The sequence below is a fragment of the Delphinapterus leucas genome, chromosome 2 (assembly GCF_059928025.1).
Source record: "Delphinapterus leucas isolate spDelLeu-1000000601 "Yukka" chromosome 2, BTC_Dleu_Yukka2, whole genome shotgun sequence".
Taxonomy (NCBI): Eukaryota; Metazoa; Chordata; class Mammalia; order Artiodactyla; family Monodontidae; genus Delphinapterus; species Delphinapterus leucas.
The window spans coordinates 117,642,722-117,663,622 of NC_143130.1; positions in this window are offsets into that span (position 1 = coordinate 117,642,722).

Genomic DNA, 20,901 nt, shown 5'->3' on the forward strand with positions numbered 1-20,901 from the left:
CTGATCCAAAAAGTGGTAGCTGCTAGTCTCTTAAGGCGTGGGTCTGGAAACTGACACAACGTCAGTTCACCCACACTGTAAGGCAGTCACAGAGTCTACCAGATTCATGGGGCAGGGATATAGATTCTATCTCATTATGAGAAAAATATAAAGAACTTGTTACATATTTAATCTACCACAAATTACCACCTGGTCACAAATTATTTACATTTTTCCCTTGTGTAAAATTCTCTGACTCCTTTCCAAGGTCCCCAAAGGACTCAGTTAGCTCAAGATCTGGGATCTCATCATCCAAATCAGATCTAAATCAGGTCCAGGTGTGGATGAGACTCCACAGGTACAGTTCTTCCTCTCATCAGAAGGTCTGTAAAGAACAAGTTATCTACCAACACACACGCACACACACACACACACACACACACACACACACAATGACAGCACACAATCATGAGACCGACATAGGATAATAGCAATAGACACCCCTATTCAAAAGGGGAAAGCACAGGAGGCACATAGCATTCATCTGGCCCATGATAGCTCTGAAATGCAGTCGGCCAAACATCATCAGTGGCTGGATTAGTGTCCAGTCCAGGACTTGTGCTCCGCATCTCTTGATTCCACTCTCTGAACCAACTTTCCTTTTTCATAAGAACTAGCCTGTGATTGTAGTTTAGTAGCCTTAACTGCTTCTTGCCCATTGAAATTTGAGAGCTCTTTTTATTTTGAACTATCTTTGTCCGTTTTAGTCAAAGTTGATGTGGCTCCCATCAATTCAATTCTCTTAAAAACTCTGTGAGATTTCTATGAATTTCACTGGGATGCACTCCATTAAATAAAAGCCATACCCACAAATCTCTATAAGACAGTTCCTTCTCTGCCTTGGGCTGAATCAGAGTGCTATGGGATAATTAGAAGCCTTTTTTCTAGTTCTAGACATATCTTTAAATCTTTCTGGAAGATTAACTTACAGCCATACTTTTATATGACCTTGCCTTGAGGTCACTTTACTTCGAAATTCTTTTGCCAATGGAGAGGTAGGGAATGAGAAAGTTTTATTTTGAAACCCATTAAATCCTAGGTCCCTACAGTTCCTTTAAAAATTGTTAGAATACTGCCAAAAAAAAATTATACTTATGTCTCTCTATCCACACCTTATTATCAGTGACTCAAAGAAACCAACTGGCACCTTAAATATTCTGCCAGGAAATCTCTTTAACCAAATCCACCAGTTTGTTAGGTTTATGTTCTATTTTTCCACACTACTACAGACAACAATATTGTCAAACTTTCCTCCATCACACAATAAGGGTCACATTTTTTCCAACCTCCAAAACCAATTTTATCCCTCCTTCCAGGCTTCACCAGTTGTCTTTTCAATGACCTTCTAGCTTTTATCAACAGCCTCCTCAAGGCCTCCTAGGTTCTGCCTACTGCCTAGTCCCAAAGCCATACATTTTAGGGTTTTATAAGAGAAGCACCCCACTTCCAGGTACCAAATTCTGTTCTAGTTTTCTATTGCTGCTATACTGAATAACTTAAAACAATAATCATTACATCGCATGAGTCTGTGTGTCAAGAATTCAATCAAAACTCGGTTGGACAATTCCTCTGCTCCACATGGCATCCACTGTAGTCAATGAGTCACTTGCGGGTATTCAGCTGATGGGTTAGTCGGAAGGTACGAGATGACTTCATTATGGCTGGAAGGTTGGGCTTGGTTAGGACCATCTCATACTGAGCCCCCAGCATGGTGGTCTCAGGGTGTGTGGCCTTCTAACATGGTGGATCAGGACACCTAGAGAAAGTTTTCCTAGAAAGGGGAAGTAGAAGCTGCCAGTCTCTTATACCAGAAACTGGCACACTGTCACTTCTGCTATATTCTATTGGTCAAGCAAACACAGTGCCCAGATTTAAGGAGCAGAGACATAGATTTTACCTCTCAATGAGAGGAGTGTCTAAAAAATTTGGAGACATCTTTAATCTACGACAAATACTACGAGCTAGATATTCTTATTCTCATTTTACAAACAAAGAAAACTAAACCTAGAAAAATAGGTAATTTGCCCAAAGTTATACAGTTATGGTAAAGCTAGAATTCTAACTTAATCATCTATCTGCATGGGAAAGTAAATAAAGCAGCTGACAACTCCCAAAACGTGGTGATTAAAAGGGCATCATCTTCTGGAGAAACAAGGTATCTGCCTGTGTAGCCCTGTTACCTATCAGCTCAGGATACAAGCTTCCTCCTTTCACTTCATCCCTGCTCTCAGGTGGATTTCTGCAAGTTGCATTTCGTGAATGTTTATAAAAGAACAAATGATCACATACTACAAAAGTCTTAGAAAGGTAATGCCCTAGTCCATTTATGAAAGTGCATCTGACAAATTCAGCCTGACAGTATGATCTCTCAGAGGTGGAGGAAATAACGAGGGAAACTCCTCTTCTGGACCAACATGGGAAAATTGTATGGTGAGGATGAAATGGCAGGAACATTGGGGAGCAAGGGACTTTGTCATCCTGGAGTGATGACTGTTAGGGAAGAGAGAGCTGGTGTAGTCAGAGGCAAGCCCTCTTGCTATATGGCAGAAATAAAACGTAGCTATGGGTCCACAGTCTGTGGTCCTGCAAGGGGAGATGAGGCAGGAAGGATGGGACTTTCAAAAATAAAATTCAGACCTAACTTCCAGAAATGATTCCTGGGAAGGAAAAAAGAGAGGAGGGATTGGTGTGGCTACACAGAAAGTGTCCTAACAAGCTCAGATTTAGGATACACATACCACAGATGGGGTCAAGGGACCCATTGCCAAAATTACATGCAAAAGTTGGTGCAAACCAATGGGAATTGTGTCAGGAAGGCTAAAGCAGAGAATGCACAAGCGATGCCAAAGACAAGACTTTTTATGATTTCGTTTGGAGCAGGAACGTGGAAAAAATAAACCTGACGAGCAGAGATTATTGTGCAATGTTAACAGATCATAGAGAAAACAGAACTGCTCAACTTCTATTTTGCTTCTTCCTTTTCTTTAAAGAGAATGGGCATTTGGCTGGAAAGAGAAACATGAATATTGAAAAAGCTGAAGCCCAGGTTGAGGAGATGATGTTGAGCAAAATTCTCTTTCTGTCGAAAATGAGTTCATCTCTTCCTAAAAATCCAGTGTAATTGAATAGATGAGATGTTGGGACACTGTAAATGCAAGATTCTCCCCTGCACAGTTTAGGATGAAAAACAAACAAACAAAATAAAACATGTGCCAGTCAGCTCTCGGACTGCAGTCCTCTGATCTCCACACACAGAAGATAGCAGGAAGTCAGAAATCCAAAGGGGCTATGGACACAGGAGAATGCATAGTGACTGCTAACTGGTATGGAGTTTCTTTGGAGGTAATGAAAACGTTCTGGAACTAGTGGTGATGGCTTCACAACCTGAATATACTAAAAACCCCTGAATTATACACTTTAAAGGATGAATTTTATGGTATGTGCATTATATCTTAATTTTTTTAAATAATACATTATCACATTTTACTCATGTCTTCAGTGTCAACTTTCTTTTCTGTGTCCACCGATCTTAAAAAAAAAAACAAAACCACAAAACCAAATTCCATTTTGAAAGCTCTTGTTCTCTGTGACTGATGACAAAATGTACAAACAAAACAGTTGGCTTTTTAGTTTTATGGGGGGGAAATGAAGGAGTATAACCAAACCTAGCACATTTTTTTTTAAAAAAAAGCATTTCGTGTCATTTTTAAAAAAGAAAAAAATGCGAGAAAAAGATAGAATCAAAACTGTGGCAATATTACACTAAATTGCCCATCACAAGAGAGCTAGATGGGCTAATAAATTAGCTAAAGTAGTGAGTCCGGTTCCTCAATAACTCTCCAGTAACTAACTGCACATACAATTGTTGAAAGAGGGGTGAGAAGGAGCTAGAATGGAAGAGGCTTAGTGACTTTAGTGGCCATAGCTTTAAAAGAAGCAGCAGAAAGATGGAGCTGCTGGGCTATGGATGCATCTGAGCTATGAAACCTAGAGTCCATTTGGGTCCGGAGGAGGAGGGGTAAGGGTCTCACTCTAGTCTGTGTGGCTCAGAATATCCAGAGCACTGTATGCCATTCCGGGTGCCACTGTCACAGAGGATCACAGGCAAACTGCAACCTGATAGAATACTGAAGGTCTGACACCATGACATAAGTTAAACCATTAAAAGGACAGATACTATTTAGCTTAGAAAAGAAAAGGAAATCTAAAACTTTTCTTTAAAAAAATTATCAGAAAAGGTCAGTTTTTGGATCTTCATGAGTCTTATTAGCAAGGCCTCAAAAAAAGGAAAAACCCAAGGCTGTCAAACATTTGAGGTCTGAGTTGAGTAACCTCAGACAAAATAGGTACATAACCAGAAGTCACAATTAATTGATGTCACAAATAAATGAGAGGGAGCAAGAAAGGGGGCCTTCAATTAAAAGTGGAAATATAACCTGGCCATCAGGGAGAAGGAAAAAGGGAAAAGACAGTCAATAGAGACATATACTTGGTGAATTCCTCAGGCAAGTCCCAGGGATCTGTATTATTTAAATGTCCCCAAATGGTTAGCAGACATTTTGTCCAATCCAAAAAGTCCCTGAGACATTTGGTCCATAAGACGTGGTCTATGCTAAAAGGTCCTTGAAATTTGGCTCTATCCAAAACATCCATGAGCATAGTCGGTCCATGATAAATGGTTTTGGACAGGACCAAATGTCAAGGATCCTCTGGCATGGAAGAAATGTCTTATGAATGTTTTGGACAGGACCAAACGTTCCTGCAAGTATCAAGGACACTTGGGGGTAAATCAATGTCTTATGAATGTTTTGAACAGGGCCAAATGTCCTGCAAGGACCCAAACAATTCTTAGGCAGCCAGAATGGGATCTGTTTACCACCTGGCATTTGGAAACCACTCTTCTGGAGAGCTCTATGATGTCACATATGTCCTTAAAATTCCTAAATCAGGGACTTCCCTGGTGGCACAGTGGTTAAGAATATGCCTGCCAATGCAGGGGACACTGGTTTGAGCCCTGCTCTGGGAAGATCCCACATATCATGAAGCAACTAAGCCCGTGTGCCACAACTACTGAGCCCACGTGCCACAACTACTGAAGCCCGCGTGCCTAGAGCCCATGCTCTTCAACAAGAGAAGCCACCGCAATGAGAAGCCCACTCACTGCAACGAAGAGTAGCCCCCGCTCGCCGCAACAAGAGAAAGCCCACGTGCAGCAACAAAGACCCAATGCAGCCAAAAATATAAATAAATAAATAAATAATTTTTTAAAAATCCTAAATCGTTCCCTGTGACCACCAAAAATAAAATTCAAAGTTTTCAACTTGGCTTCAGAACTGTACCTAGTATGACCCAATTCTACTTTTAAAATTTTATCTCCCATTCCTTCCCATCACCAGTCTTGCCCTCTGACCAAACTCATGTATCTATTACTCATCCAGCATACATCTCTATTTGCTCCCTGTGTGCATCTGTTTATTCCATTCCCTACCCCTGGAAGGTGTTCCTCTTTGCATCCACCCACCCGTCACCAAACCTGCTATTCATCCAACCACCTTGAAGCAAAGGATCAAAAGCCAATTAATGAATTCTTTCTTGATTATTCCACGCAAAAGGTATTCTATCATCCACATCCCTCTCAACTCTTGATCATTTAGTTACTTCAACTTAGGTCTCAGTTCCTTTATCTGTAAAACTATCATAATAATATTACCCAATTCATAGGGTTTTTTGAAGACCGAATTTATGAATATAAAGCACACGGAACAGTGACAAGAATATACGAGCTCTATAATTTATGACTATTCTTATTAGTAGTATGATTATTTTTATAGAAGGAAGTTAGTAGGACAAACCATAGTCTCTACTGCTACAGTTGGTCCTGAAGCTATAACCGATACCACCCATTTATGATTCTCTACCACCAATTCTAGATTCCTCTCCCTTTGGCTAGCTTCTGCTGGTCTAGGTTACTTGCCTGCTGGGTGACCTAGACCTTCATCCCTGAGAGGTCTGAGCCCATGGCTAATTTGCCCCATCAGGCCTCTGTAGCTATAATTCCTTTTTCACATGAGAACACCAAGAGATATGCCAATGGATCTCCTGAGTTCTAAACATTCTCTTCCCTTTCCTTATTATGGAGCAGCAACCCTACCTCCTCATGGTGATCAGGGTCAATTACCTTTGCCACTATAACTCCTTTCTTAGCCTTAGCTAACTTAATGGCATGAGAAGTATAAAATGTTAAGGTATAAACATAGTTTAGATTTAGTGGGACTCTGACTGAGATCCCTGATGGAAGTAACCCCATCTGGGAACCAGAACCTCTAAAACTTCAGAAACTAAATTTGCAGGCACAAGAAGTACCTATTCACCATGCAAGTCACTTGATCCAGACTCATGCTCTACACAAAATCACATAATGGCCATTGACTCAAGAAATACTGCATCTTAAAGGACAGTGTTCCAACCTTGTAGATTACCATCTTCAAGATGACACTTCAGCCACACCTTCAAGAAGTCATCCCAATACTTTTCAACCTATCAGCATACTATGTACTATGTGGTAAAATTGGTGACGCCATGATCATATGTTCATTGTTTTACCTCCTTAACATAAAGTGAGTATACCTTGATCAGGGTGACATGTGAGATGCTTTTTTTGGTACATCAGATACGCTGTGAGCTCTCAGTGGTAAATCAGGCAAAGACTGTCTGACATCTACTGGATGATCCTCCTGACAACCTGGATGAAGAGTGTCTCTTCTGCAGCGGATGCTCTCTAAAATGCTTTAATATGCAATAAAAAAAAAAAGATGCTGACACTTTTTGCCCACTCTCATAGTTGCACCCACAGGGCTCCTCTGAAGACCAGGGAGAAGAATTCTGGGCAGTGCATCTGGTCATCCACTGTATGTGAAAAGTAAAATTGTCCAAGGTAAAGATATACATGGATTCCTAGACAGTGGAGAATGGTTTGGCTATCAGTCAGAGGCCTGGAAAAGTGAAGGTGTGCTGTTGGCCTTTCCAGGTCAAAGCAAACCGCTTCTGGTGTTCTGTACAAATTGGTATGAAGAAAAATGTATTAGCTAGGTTTGTAATTGCCTATCAAGTGTTGGGGGCTGTGCTGATTTGCTCCGAAAAAGATTCTACATCTGAGGCAGAAGATGCAGTCAAAGTCACTACCTGATTAAGATTACAATATTCTTAGTCATTCTCTAAATCTATCCAAATGCTACACAAGTGAAACAGGTGATTTAAATGGGAATGTGCTAGGTATCACCAACCCCACATATTTTAAGTCTCTGATGGAGGCATAATATCTGTAGTTCACCCATAGATGCATATTACTTCTAACTTACTACCTTGGTAGGGAGGCAAAGTTCCAGAAGCTTTTATTTAGCCCTGCCTATTATAAATGGCCCTTACCCCATGGGACACAGAGCAAGTGCAGGTATTCTGGCAGTTACCGACTGTGTATCTTCCAATATTGCATTCAACAACTGGGAAAATAACCACAGGGTCCATGGATCAATGCAACCACTGTGAGTTAGTTAAGTTTCCACTTGTCACCTGGCCACCATAAGTCCCCACTTTGACTTACTGGGCCTTGCTAGCATTTTACTTCCCCAGAAATTAGCATCAATACAGAGCCAGTATCTAGTAATATCCAAGAGATTTTTTCCTTACTGCACATTTATTCTAGTAAATAGGCAACAGTTCCCACTGGGGAAGACTTGAGAGAAGATTTACTGTATATACTTGTGGCAACATTACTAGGTCCTTCCCAAGGGGACCCAGCTGCCCTTCAGTCAAGGAACTCTGAGTCTGTGCACTGGCTTAGGTCTGGAAGATGGGTGAATGGCCATGACTCTCCACTGTGGCAATTTCAATCAGGTTGTTGGCTACCAGATCTGGGGTTTGTATTGTTGTTGTTTTCTGCTATATGAATGCAGCAATATTCTAGAATGCCCAACCCCTTCATTCATAATTACGCCATGATCACTTGGCGTGATCTCTCACAGGGTGAGAGAACCCTGTGGACCAAAACATTCTGATTACCAGTCACCCTCCTACCCTTAACAGTAAAGTTTACTGAATGAACTTGAGCTGGTTCACAGCAAGCAGCCTGCTTATAGGGGAGTGAGTAGCAATGGGCCTCTGCCTACTGTTAGGCACCACATCATCAGAGGAAAGAGAAAGAGAAAAAAAGCATGCCAAAACCAAAAAGAGAAGCCCCTTCCTCCCCTATGCTGTGCAGTATCCCTCCAGCACCCTCCATTGTTAAAGCCTAATATTGTACCAGATGGCAACGAAGAAATGATTACATAGTCCAGCTCCAAAATCACAAGGCAAAAGAAAAAAAAAAAAAAAAAGAAAACAAAAGTGGATTTGGAGCTAAGAGATAATAAGCTGATAACTAGCACATATGCTCACTGCTCTGAGACTTTGATTCCTTCCTTGATACCATGCCAAGGCAGTTCTGGCCTTACTGCCTCTTTCATTACGTGCCATCACTCTTTCCAAGTTTCTTTGAGCGATCCAGCAGCATACTGAGCCTGGCTCCAAGTGTCCCTGCCAGAATATTAAATCCTGAATCACAGGTGAGTATATTCACTGTAACAAACTCTTGCCATATCTAATTCTACAGTCTATACTACCAGGTCATCACTCTCAAAACTCACTCCCAGGCTAATATGCCAGTATTTAATAGCCAGTTCCTGCAGCTCTGCTCCTTTCTCCTTCAGCAGGGCCAGCACTTCATCAGTTGGAATACAATATGTGACCAAAATTACTAGTCTAATGGCCAGGAAGGGAGGTGATGGCAGACTCTGAGGACAGCATGTACTGTCTTGCAGAGCATTTGTTCCTGTTGCAACCTCTGCATAGTCTTTAGATGAGGGATAGGTGCTGCTATCCTTCATCAAGAGGAAATGGTCCATTTCTGCCATCCCAGGGGGTTCAGGGGAATCTGGTGATGCAAAGGTCTCTGGTGCACCCAACTGTCCCCATCTCAAGTCTCAGGGTCTTACGCCTTCCCTATCAGGATCTTAACTTTCACGTGAAAGAAGTTGCTAATGTAGTATTCCCTGAAGTTCTGCTGTTCTTACACTCAGATCCTGAGCTTTATCTTAAGCGTGGTCCACCCTCTGGTTGCTGCACTGGAGGCCTTCAGACTTTCACATCATACTTTATTTTGATAATGAGCTTGTCATTTTCTCTCGTCAATGCATCAGTAAGCACCCAAAATCAACGAACTCTTCCACTGTCCTTTTAATTACTGTCTCCCTCAAATCTCTCAAATACTAGAGATAGTGCATAAACCAGAACATTCTCTTCAATCTATGTTCCTATCTCAACCCACCACAGGTGAAAGTGTTAATATTTGCAAGGCTCTGATAGGTCAAGCTACAGCATTTCACCTATTACAGTGATGGTCCTTGTTGCCATCTTGCTGGTGAGTTATCCAACCTTAGAATCCCATCCTTAGAATCTGCTGCCTAGGACCAACTGTCATAGGGAAGATTCAGGTAGAAGTGATTTATTAAGAAAAAGCCCTCTGGAAAAACTGTTAAGAGAACCGGGGGAGTAGGACAGGAAATGGGAGGAAACAAAGCAAGGCACTGTATTATCTATCTATTGCTGCATAACAAATTTTCCCAACACTTTTCTTTTTAAAGATTGCTTTAGCTATTCAGGGTCTTTTGTGTTTCCATACAAATTTCAGAATTAGTTGTTTGGAATTGTGATAGGGATTGCATTGAATCTGAAGGTTGCTTTGGGTAGTATGGACATTTTTTATATACTGATTCTTCTAATCCATGAGGATAGTATACCTTTCCATTTGTTTGCGTCATCTTCAATTTCTTTTATCAACGTCTTATAGTTTTTCAAGTACAGGCCTTTTACCTCCTTGCTTAGATTTATTCTTTCTGATGCGATTGCAAATGGGATTGTTTTCTTAATTTCCCGGATAGTTCATTTTTAGTGTATAGAAACACAACAGATTTCTGTATATTAATTTTGAATCCTCCAACTTTACTGAATTATTTTATTAGTTCTAACATTTCTTTAGTGGCCTCTTAAGGATTTTCTATGTACAGTATCATGTCATCTGCAAACACAGTTTTACTTCTTCCTTTCCAAATTTGGATTCTGTTTATTTCTTTTTCCTGTCTGACTGCTGCAGCTAGGACTTCCAATACAATTTTGAGTAAAACTGGTGAGAGTGGGTATCCCTGTCTTGCTCTTGATCTTAGAGGAAATGCTTTCAGCTTTTCACCATTAAGTGTAATGTTGATTGTAGGCTTGTCATATGTGGCCTTTATTATGTTGAGGTATGTTCCCTCTATACCCACTTTGTTGAGTTTTTATCATAAACGGATGTTGAATTTTAACAAAAGCTTTTTCTGCATCTATCGAGATGATCGTATGGATTTTATTCTTCACTTAGTTAATATGATGTCTCACACTGACTGATCTGCAGATACTGAAGAATCCTTGCATCCCTGGAATAAATCCCACTTGATCATGATGTAGGATCCTTTTAATGTACTGTTGGATTTGGTTTACTAATATTTTGTTGAGGATTTTTACATCTATGTTCATCAGTAATATCGGCCTATAATTTTCTTTTTTTGTGATATCTTTGGTTTTGGTGTCAGGGTGATGCTGGCCTCATAAAATGAGTTTGGAAGTTTCCTTCCTGTTCAATTTTTTTTTAATAGTTTGATAAGGATAGATGCTAGCTCTTCACTAAATGTTTGGTAGAATTTACCTGTGAAGCCATCTGGTCCTGGGCTTCTGTTTCTTTTTTTTGTTTTGTTTTTTTTGCGGTACGCAGGCCTCTCACTGTTGTGGCCTCTCCCGCCGCGGAGCACAGGCTCCGGACGCGCAGCCTCAGCGGCCATGGCTCACGGGCCTAGCCGCTCCGCGGCATGTGGGATCTTCCCAGACCGGGGCACGAACCCGTGTCCCCTGCATCGGCAGGCAGACTCTCAACCACTGCGCCACCAGGGAGGGGCTTCTGTTTCTTGAGCGTTTTTTTATTACTGATTCAATTTCTTTACTGGTAAACAATCTGTTCATATTTTCTATTTCTTCCTGATCCAGTCTTGGGAGATTGTACATTTCTAGGAATTTATCTATTTCTTCTAGGTCATTCATTTTACTGGCATATAATTGCTCATATTAATCTCTTAGGATTCTCTGTATTTCTATGGTATTAGTATAACTTCTCCTCTTTCATTTCTGATTTTATTTATTTGTGCCCTCTCTTTTTTTCTTGATGAGTCTGGCTAAAGACTTATCAAATTTGTTTTTCTTTTCAAAGATCTGGCTCATAGTTTCCTTGATCTTTTCTATTGTTTTTAGTCTCTATTTCATTTATTTCTGCTCTGATATTTATTATTTCTTTCCTTCTACTAACTTGGGGTTTTGTTGGTTTTTCTTTTCTAGTTCCTTCAGGTGTAAGGTTAGATTGTTTATTTGAGATATTTCTTATTTCCTGAGGTATGTATCACTATAAACTTCCCTCTTAGAGCTGCTTTTGCTGTTTCCCATAGATTTTGGATCATTGTGTTTCCATTTTCATTTGTCTCCAGGTATTTTTTTAATTTCCTTTTTGATTTCTTCATTGACCAGTTGGTTGTTTAGTAGCATATTGTTTAGCCTCCACGTGTTTGTGTTTTTTGCAGTTTTTTTCTCATAGTTGATTTCTAGTCTCTTGCTACTGTGATCAGAAAAGATGCTTGATATGATTTCAGTCTTCTTAAATTCACTGAGACTTGTTTTGTGGCCAAGCATGCAATATATCCTGGAGAATGTTCCATTTGTACTTGAGAAGAATATGTGCTCTGCTGCTTTTGGTTGGAATGTTATATATATATATATATTCCATCTGGCCTGATTTATCATTTGAGGTCAGTGTTTCCTTACTGATTTTCTGTCTGGATGATCTGTCCACTGATGTAAGAGGAGTGTTAAAGTCCCCTACTATTATTGTGTTACTGTCAGTTTCTCCCTTTATGTTTGTTAATATCTGCTTTATGTATTTAGGTTTTTTGTTTTAAAGTCAATTTTGTCTGATATAAGTATTGCTATGCCAACTTTCTTTTTGTTTCCATCTGCATGAAATATCTTCTTCCATTCCCTCACTTTCAATCTGTATGTCTTTAGATCTGAAGTGAGTCTCTTGCAGGCAGCATATATATATGGGTCTTGCTTTTTATCCATTCAACCATTCTATGCCTTTTAATTGAAGCATTTAGTCTGTTTACATTTAAAGTAATTATTGCCATTTTGTTAACTGTTTTCTGGTTGTTTTTGTAGTTCTCTTTTGTTCCTTTCTTCTTCTTTTGCTCTCTTCCCTTGTGATTTGATGACTACCTTTAGTGTTATGTTTGGATTCCTTTCTCCTTTTTGTGTGTGTATCTATTATAGATTTTTGGTTTCTGGTTACCATGAGATTCATATATAACAACAATGTATATTTTAAGTTGATGATCACTTAAGCTCAAACACATTTTAACAACCCTGCATTTTTACTCCCCCCAAAACATTTAATGTTTTGACATCATATTTTACCTCTTTTTGTTTTATGTATTGTGGGTATAGATGATTTTACTACTTTTGTCTTTTAATCTTCCTACGAGCTACATAAGTGTTTGATCTACTACTTTTGTAGTATGTTTGCCTTAACCAATGAGACTTTTCCTTTCATAATTTTCATATTTCTAGCTGTGGTCTTTTTTTCTGCTTAAAGAAGTTCCTTTAACATTTCTTGTAAGACCAGTTTAGTGGTGCTAAACTCTTTTAGTTTTTGCCTGTCTATAAAACTCTATCTCTCCTTCAAATCTGAATGAAAATCTTGCCAGCTAGCATATTACTGGTGGTAGGTTCTTTTCCTTTCATCATTTTGATGCAGTTGACCCCTGAACAACACAGGGGTTAGATGAGTCAACCCTCCTGCAGAGCTAAAAATGCACATATAACTCTACAGTCGGCCCTCCATATCCATGGTTCTACATCCCTGAATTCAACCAACCATGGATCACGTAATACTGTAGTCTTTATTGAAAAACACTTGCTTATAAGCGAACCTGCACGGTTCAAACCCACGTTGTTCAAGGGTCTACTGTGTGCTGTGCCCTCCCTTCAGGTCTGCAAAGTCTCTGCCTTCTGTAACTAGCCACTTTCCTCTTGCTGCTCTTTACGATTTTCTCTTTAGCTTCCATTTTTGCCATTTTAATTACAACATATCTTGGTTTGGGCCTCTTTGGGTTCATCTTGTTGAGGACTCTCTGATTCCTGGACCTGGAATGTATGTTTCCTTTCCCAGGACAGGGAAGTTGTCAGTTATTATTTCTTCAAGTGAATTTTCTGCCTTTTTCTCTCTCTCTTCTTCTGGGACCCCTATAATGCAAATGTTAGTACACCTGAGGTTTCCCCAGAGGGTTCTTAAACGGTCCTTTTGTCGTTGTTGTGGTTGTTCAGCTTCACTGGTTTTTACTACTTGTCTTCCAGTTTGCTGACCTATTCCTCTATATCATCTAATCTACTATTGATTCCTTCTACTGTATTTTTTACTTCAGTTATTGTATTCTTCAGCTCTGTTTGGTTCGTCTTTATATTTTCTAACTCTTTGTTAAACCCTTCACCATGTGCATCCATTCTTCTCCCAAGTTCCTTGAGTATCTTCATGATTATCACCTTGAACTCTTTATCAGGCAGTTGCTTATCTTCACTTACTTCTTATTCTGATGTTTTGTCTTATTCCTTCACATGGAACATATTCTTCTACCTCCTCGTCTTGCCTAATTCTCTGTGTTTATTTCTATGTATTAGGTAGGTTGGTCACATTTCCCAACGTTTGAGAAGTGGCCTTATGTAGGAGATGTCCTATAGGCCCCAGCATCACACTCCCCTCCAGTCACCAGAGCTATATGCTCTAGGGGTACCCACTATGTGGGCTGTGTGGGTCTTTCTCCTGTGGCAGAACCAACTACTGTGGACGTGCTGGTAGGCAGGGCTGGCCCCCAGCCCAGTTGGCTGCCATGCCATGCCTTGTCTCTTGGCTGCCAGCCCACTGGTCAGTGAGGCCAGCTCCCAGCATAGCTGGCTACACAGCCTGGGGGTACCTGGGGCTGCTGCTGGTCTGCTGGTAGACTGAACCAGGTCCTGGTGTGTGGCTGCAGGGCCCTGAAGTGGGGAGTTACCAAGGCTGGTGCTGGCTTCCTGATATACAGGGTTGGGTTTCAGCACAGCTGGCTGCAACTCAAGGGAGTCCTGGGGCTGGTGCCGGTTCCCAGGGTGGCTGACCATGGGGCCCGTGGTTAGTTAGAAATCTTTGATTTCAAGTAATGAGAACCCACTTTAGGGCCTGTTGAAAGGCTGCTGAACAACCTCTCATAGGACCCGGGACAGACTCTTGGGTCAACATGCTTAATCCTGGAAACTGAGAACAGGAGACACGCAGGAAACCTAGAGGCCACTCTTGCTCTCTCTGTTGCTGTCTGAAGTCAAGAGTCTTTCTTTTTCTTTCTAAATCCCTATCTTACTTTCCTCTCTGAGAACAGATTTTCTTTACCCACTCATCCACATGCACCTCACTTACCATTTCTGCTCTTCAATTCACCTTTCATGTGGAGAAAAGGGAACCTTCCTACTTGTTGGTGGGAATGTAAATTGGTACAGCCACTACGGAGAACAGTATGGAGGTTCCTTAAAAACTAAAACTAAAACTACCATATGATCCAGCAATCCCAGTCCTGGGTATATATCTGGAGAAAACCATAATTCAAAAAGATACATGCACCCCCAATGTTCATCGCAGCACTATTTATAATAGCCAAGACATGGAAGCAACCTAAATGTCCATCAATAGATGAATGGATAAAGAAGATGTGGTGTGTATATATATATATATATATATATATATATATATATACACACACACAATGGAATATTATTCAGCCATAAAAAGGAAAGAAATACGGCCATTTGCAGCAACATTGGACCAGAGATTAACATATTAAGTAAAGTAAGTCAGACAGAGAAAGACAAATATCATATGATATCACTCATATGTGGAATCTAGTTTTTTTAAATGATACAAATGAACTTATTTATAAAACAGAAATAGACTTACAGCCTTCGAAAACAAACTTATAGTTACCAAAGGTGGGGGGCTAAATCAGGAGCTTGGGATTAACATACACATACTACTATATATAAATAGATAACCAACAAGGACCTACTGTATAGCACAGGGAACTCTACTCAATATTCTGTAATAACCTATATGAGAAAAGAATCTGAAAAAGAATGAATATATGTGTCTGTATAACTGAATCACTGTGCTGTACACCTGAAACTAATACAACGTTGTAAATCAACTATGCTCCAATAAAAATTTTTTTAAAGTCACTTTCAGCCCTTCAGTGATTTTCTAGACCAGCTTTCTACAAATAGTTGGCTCAGTTTTTCCAAATTCCTGTAGTTACATAGAAGGAAATATTTCAAAATATTAATTTTAGTTATCTATAAGTGGTAGAATAGAGAATAGTTTTCTTTTTTACACTAGTCTGTGTTTTTTCAAATTTTTCTACAATAAACATGTATTACATTTATAATCAGCAAGGGAAAAAAATTGCTGGACTGGATTTTCTTTACCTCATCCCAATGTTCCATCACCAACACCTTCTTTCTTTATATCTCTACCTCACCCCTTCCTGCTAAATAATCTTTGGAAACAGAAAGTATTGTTAGCATAACACATCTAAGCTAAGCAATGAGGGCCAGTCATTATCAGCAATGGAGGGTTTTTTTATCTTACATATCATTTGCTCTGAGGAATTTGAAGGACCTGAAAAGTCAAGTGTCATTTCTCCAGGATAAAGCTGGGACCCTGGAGGGAGGACTACCAATTTTGTGGGGCAGGAGAGGAAGGAAGGAGACCCACCCAAGGCGGACACGCTATATGGACTGTTGGGCAAATCTCTGGAGAAAGTAAAAAAATTGTTTGGCACCTTCCTGTGGACTTGGTGTGCAATCATGAATATTTAATCGTATGAGCCAGTCCTCCTCATATTGATCTGTCAGATATTACAGGTGTAAATAAGGAATAGCAAACAAACAAAACAAAACCACAGTCTGAGAAATCATACGATAAGTAACAAATGAGAGTTTCAAAAAGGAAAAGTGTCAAGAAAGACATTTGATTCTCTCTTCTCCTATGGTCATTGTCTTCCCTCTTGTCTAGCTCTTACATAAGTATTTTAGAAGCCAAGGAAAAAATGCTAGTGTGTATATATATATATACATGTATATATATATATATACATGTATATATATTTGTGTGTATATATAACATACATACAATAATGGGACACTTTTGAAATCACTGCTATCCTGTTAAGTCATATCTAGTCCTACCTTGCACCCATAGCCTGCAATGAACATCATCCTAGGCTACACATGTCAGGTTTCAAATAAGCATCACAATAAAGGAGAGAACAAAACAGTTCACAATTGCTTACTTCTTAGTTTTTACTAAAAATTAAGATTTCTAAGGGTTAAAAATTCTATGTACTTAAAACTACTAAAATTAATAAGGAAAACAATTTCATATGCAAGAAATTTTTTTAAATGTCTAAGAAATGGAAGACCCATTTTGTTAAGAAAAAGAAAATGATTTTGCCCTACAGCTGGTTATTTCTAAATGGGAAAGAAAAAAGGAGACAAATAAAATGGGCGTAGAAAGTTGTAAAAGGTTTGTGGAAAAAGGGATCTCTAGAAAGGAATTTTATGTGTGGTCAGGACTGGCTGAAATTGGATTAAATTTAATTAAGTAGGACTTCCCTGGTGGCGCAGTAGTTAAGAATCCGCCTGCCAATGCAGGGGACACAGGTTCGAGCCCTGGTCCGGAAAGATCCCACATGCCGCGGAGCAACTAAGCCCGTGCGCCACAACTACGGAGCCTGTGCTCTAGAGCCCGCAAGCCACGACTACTGAGACCACGCGCCTAGAGCCTGTGCTCTGCAACAAGAGAAGCCACTGCAATAAGCCTGCGTACCGCAATGAAGAGTAGCCCCCGCTCCCTGCAACTAGAGAAAGCCTGCGTGCAGCAATGAAGACCCAACGCAACCAAAATAAATAAATAAATAACTTTATTTTTTTAAACAAATTTAATTAAGTAAATGAGTTTTAACTTCTCTGGAAAAAAATAAACAAATAAAAATAAAGGAGAGAACATTCCTCCATCTTCTAATAGGACTACAAATAATCCTATCTGGACATGTCGGACCTTGCCCAATTTATTTTTAATATTAATAAAGAAAATTTTGACAATTTTCTTCATTCTGATATGACATAGTCTTGGTTCCAAAAATTCTTCCTGTGACTAACTTATCTCTCTGCTGTGGTCATGAAGCCCACTTCTCCTTGTTCTATTCTTCCTGTGGTGGAGAATAACAGCTGCTTACCATCTTCCCCAGAAGCCCTTCATTGTTAGAGCCCACCATGACATTGCCTATCCATTCTTTAAACACCAAGCAATCCATGTTTTTTTGACCTCTCCTCATACATTTCATTTTCCCATTCCAATCAAATTTATGGTTTCCCTTTTAATCTACTCCAAGTTTTCTCCCTCTCATAAACCATGGAACCGAATCAAATATGTGAACTTCTGGGTGATTTCTAAGAATTACACATTCCCTATTATAAATGAAAGAAACACAGAATTGTAAAGAGATTTCTTTGATGTCCTGGAATATATGGCTATGCTGAAGCAGGCAGTAAGAATTGTCTCTTTTTAGTGCTGGACAAGTCAAAAGAACAGGTTATGCCATTTGTGAAAGCTATTGATACTTGGTAAAATGGCGCCATCTAGTGCCCACATCTGCAAGAGAAGGATAGGAAGAAAAGTGTAAATCAATTACAGTGCAAAATGACAACTCCAGAAACTAGCAGGACCAAGGCAATTTAATAACAATAGGTCCATTGACTCTGGGGACCATAATTCTTAGTCTATTGACTGGGTCACTGGAGCAGCTTAACAACTAATATAGCCTTTTTCCAGAGAGAAACACACTGTTCTGAATGTGCTAAGTCCCATTGGAGGTTTACAAAGAGGAGTGAGGAGAAGAAAACCAGCACCTACTTCATGCCTGGCACTGCTGTAAGCGTTTGCATCCCTTTTTATTGTTTTTATTTTTTATTTTTTCATGTAATCATGACATCCATCTTATGAGGCAAGTATTATCCCCATTTTACAGATGAGAAACAGAGGCCCAGAGAGGCCAAAATCTTACCCTTTGGTTACACATCAGAGCAAGGCCTAACTCAAACCCACATTCTTTCCCTTGCACTGCCCCAAGAGAGGATGCATAGGAAAGCTTCTCAACTCCCTTTCCTATCCATCACTCTCCACAGGGAAGACCAGGGAGACGCTGCTGGTCCAGTGCCACCACCAGGGGGTCGTCCCTGTGATGTACAACTCTCCTAAAAGGCGCCAAAGGGGCAATCTGAAAACATGGGACACAAGAGTACAAACACTGGGCTAGAATAAGGACCGGGTAGCAAGAGCATTTCCTGTAGCCCAGTTTGAACATTATTTTTTTGTCTTGCCATTATTTTTGTCTGCCTTTAAATCAGAAGCTCTTAGCTGCCAGGGGCTATACTCTTGATATGTCATGGTGTTGCTAAATAAATGTTGACTAATTTAAAGCACAATGAAAGTTCCTTGTTTGTCTCTTTTGTCACCACAAAGCTCCTGGCATTGATGCAGACAATCAAAAGAGGGAAGCCTGCATTTTTGGGAAAGAACAGAGGAATTCAACTGCTAGGACAAGAAAAAGCTGCCGGGGATTAAGTCCCTGTCAGGCACCCCCGACGAGCATGACTGACTAACAGAGTTGCTCCCCAGGCTAACGAACCAGCACATGTACCAAAGGCAGAGAACAGACAGGAGGGGTCAAAGGTACCTGTTTTTCTGAAAGTTGGGCATTGTGTGAAGAAGTAGAGTATCTTTAGGATATGACATTTTCATTCATGTATGATACTACATTTTTAATTCAGCCATTAGGTCTCTTAGGTAAATGAATCAATGAGGCAATTAAAGAAAGTGTATAGGGGCTTCCCTCGTGGCGCAGTGGTTAAGAATCCGCCTGTCAATGCAGGGGACACAGGTTCGAGCCCTGGTCCAGGATGATCCCACATGCCGCAGAGCAACTAAGCCCATGTGCCACAACTACTGAGCCTGCGCTCTAGAGCCCGCGAGTCACAACTACTGAGCCCATGTGCCACAACTACTGAAGCCCATTCGCCTAGAGCTTGTGCTCTGCAACAAGAGGAGCCACCGCAATGAAAAGCACACGCACCGCAGCAAAGAGTAGCCCCTGCTCGCCGCAACTAGAGAAAGCCCATGCACAGCAATGAGGACCCAACACACCCAAAAATAAAAACAAATAAATTTTTTTTAAAACCCCAGCAATTATATTATCACAAAAAAGAGCAATGAGGAGCTCCTGATATTACAAGGATAAAAATATGTAAGAAATAGAATTAAGGGAATTCCCTGGCGGGCCAGTGGTTGGGACTCTGCATTTCCACTGCAGGAGCCATGGGCTCGATCCCTGGTCAGGGAACTAAGATCCTGCAGGACGTGTGACATGGCCAAAAAAAAAAAATTATAAAGAATGGAAAATGCAGTGAGTTCCTTAAATTTTATGGGTAGTTTTTGTTGCTGTTCCCTAAAGGAAGCATCACTTGAAGTATAAATGCCTCCAGGAAAGTTTTCTTGAGAATTCTATTCTAACTAGAAAGATGAAACCAAAAAAAACTGAAAGGAATTTTATATTTCTTCTAACACATGTCCACACACACACACCCTCAATTTTGATGATCTGTAGGCAACTGTAAAATATTCTCAAAGAAAAGAAAACCTTAGCCTGTTACATATTCCAGCCTAAGTTAAATACGTAAACTAGTATTCCGTAAGGGAGTTGACTGAGTATCTGAAGGCTTCCCGATGAGTCAATAACATCTTCCAATAGAATCCAGCCACTTCGCTTCTAGGTTTGTCCTAGAATCTCTATACAGAAAACACTCATTATAACGCTGCGGGCCTTCCTCTCATGTTGCAGTGGGGCTGGGGGATAGACAAGTCTAGAACTTGTCTAGCTGTGCCTTTCAAGTGTGAAGTTAAGCTCATGGCTCCCATCAGTAGCACAGAAGGTTTGAGAGGTTCCAGAGAAGTCAGCATCTGTGCTTATCTACCCATTCTCTCTTGGGCCAGGAGGGGGTTTCTATAAAAAAAGACAAACAAAAAAAAAAACACACAAATTCGCCAAATCCCCACCTACGCTGTGGGGTGCGCTCTATTGCCTGGGAATATAGCTTTGCCAACTAGCCCAAAGTAGGGTGCAAATGGCTGATGGGGAAGGACAAAGGGAATACTACCACGTGCAAAGAAACTGAGGTGTGAGAACACATTTTTTCAGGCAAAAGCAAATCATTCAAAAGAACTGGCACAAAGGGTGTGATCGTGGGGAGAGATGACACTGAAAACATAGGCAAGGGACAGGTTATGAAAAGTCTTGCATGAGTGCTAAGGAGGTATATACTTTATACTTCAGATGGGTGTTTCTCAGATATAAGTAGTGTAAAAGGAAAAAAATTCTCACAGATCCTGTCTTGGTTTCAATTCTCTTTAAATATCATGGCAGAGACTGTTTATAATTCCCTTATATTCATTCTCCCCATCTTCTTTTTAGTTGATAGAACTCCTCAGATTTTACCTCGAGCCTACATTTTCCAGCCTCCCTTGCAACTGAGTATGGTCACATGACCACGTTCTGGCCAGTG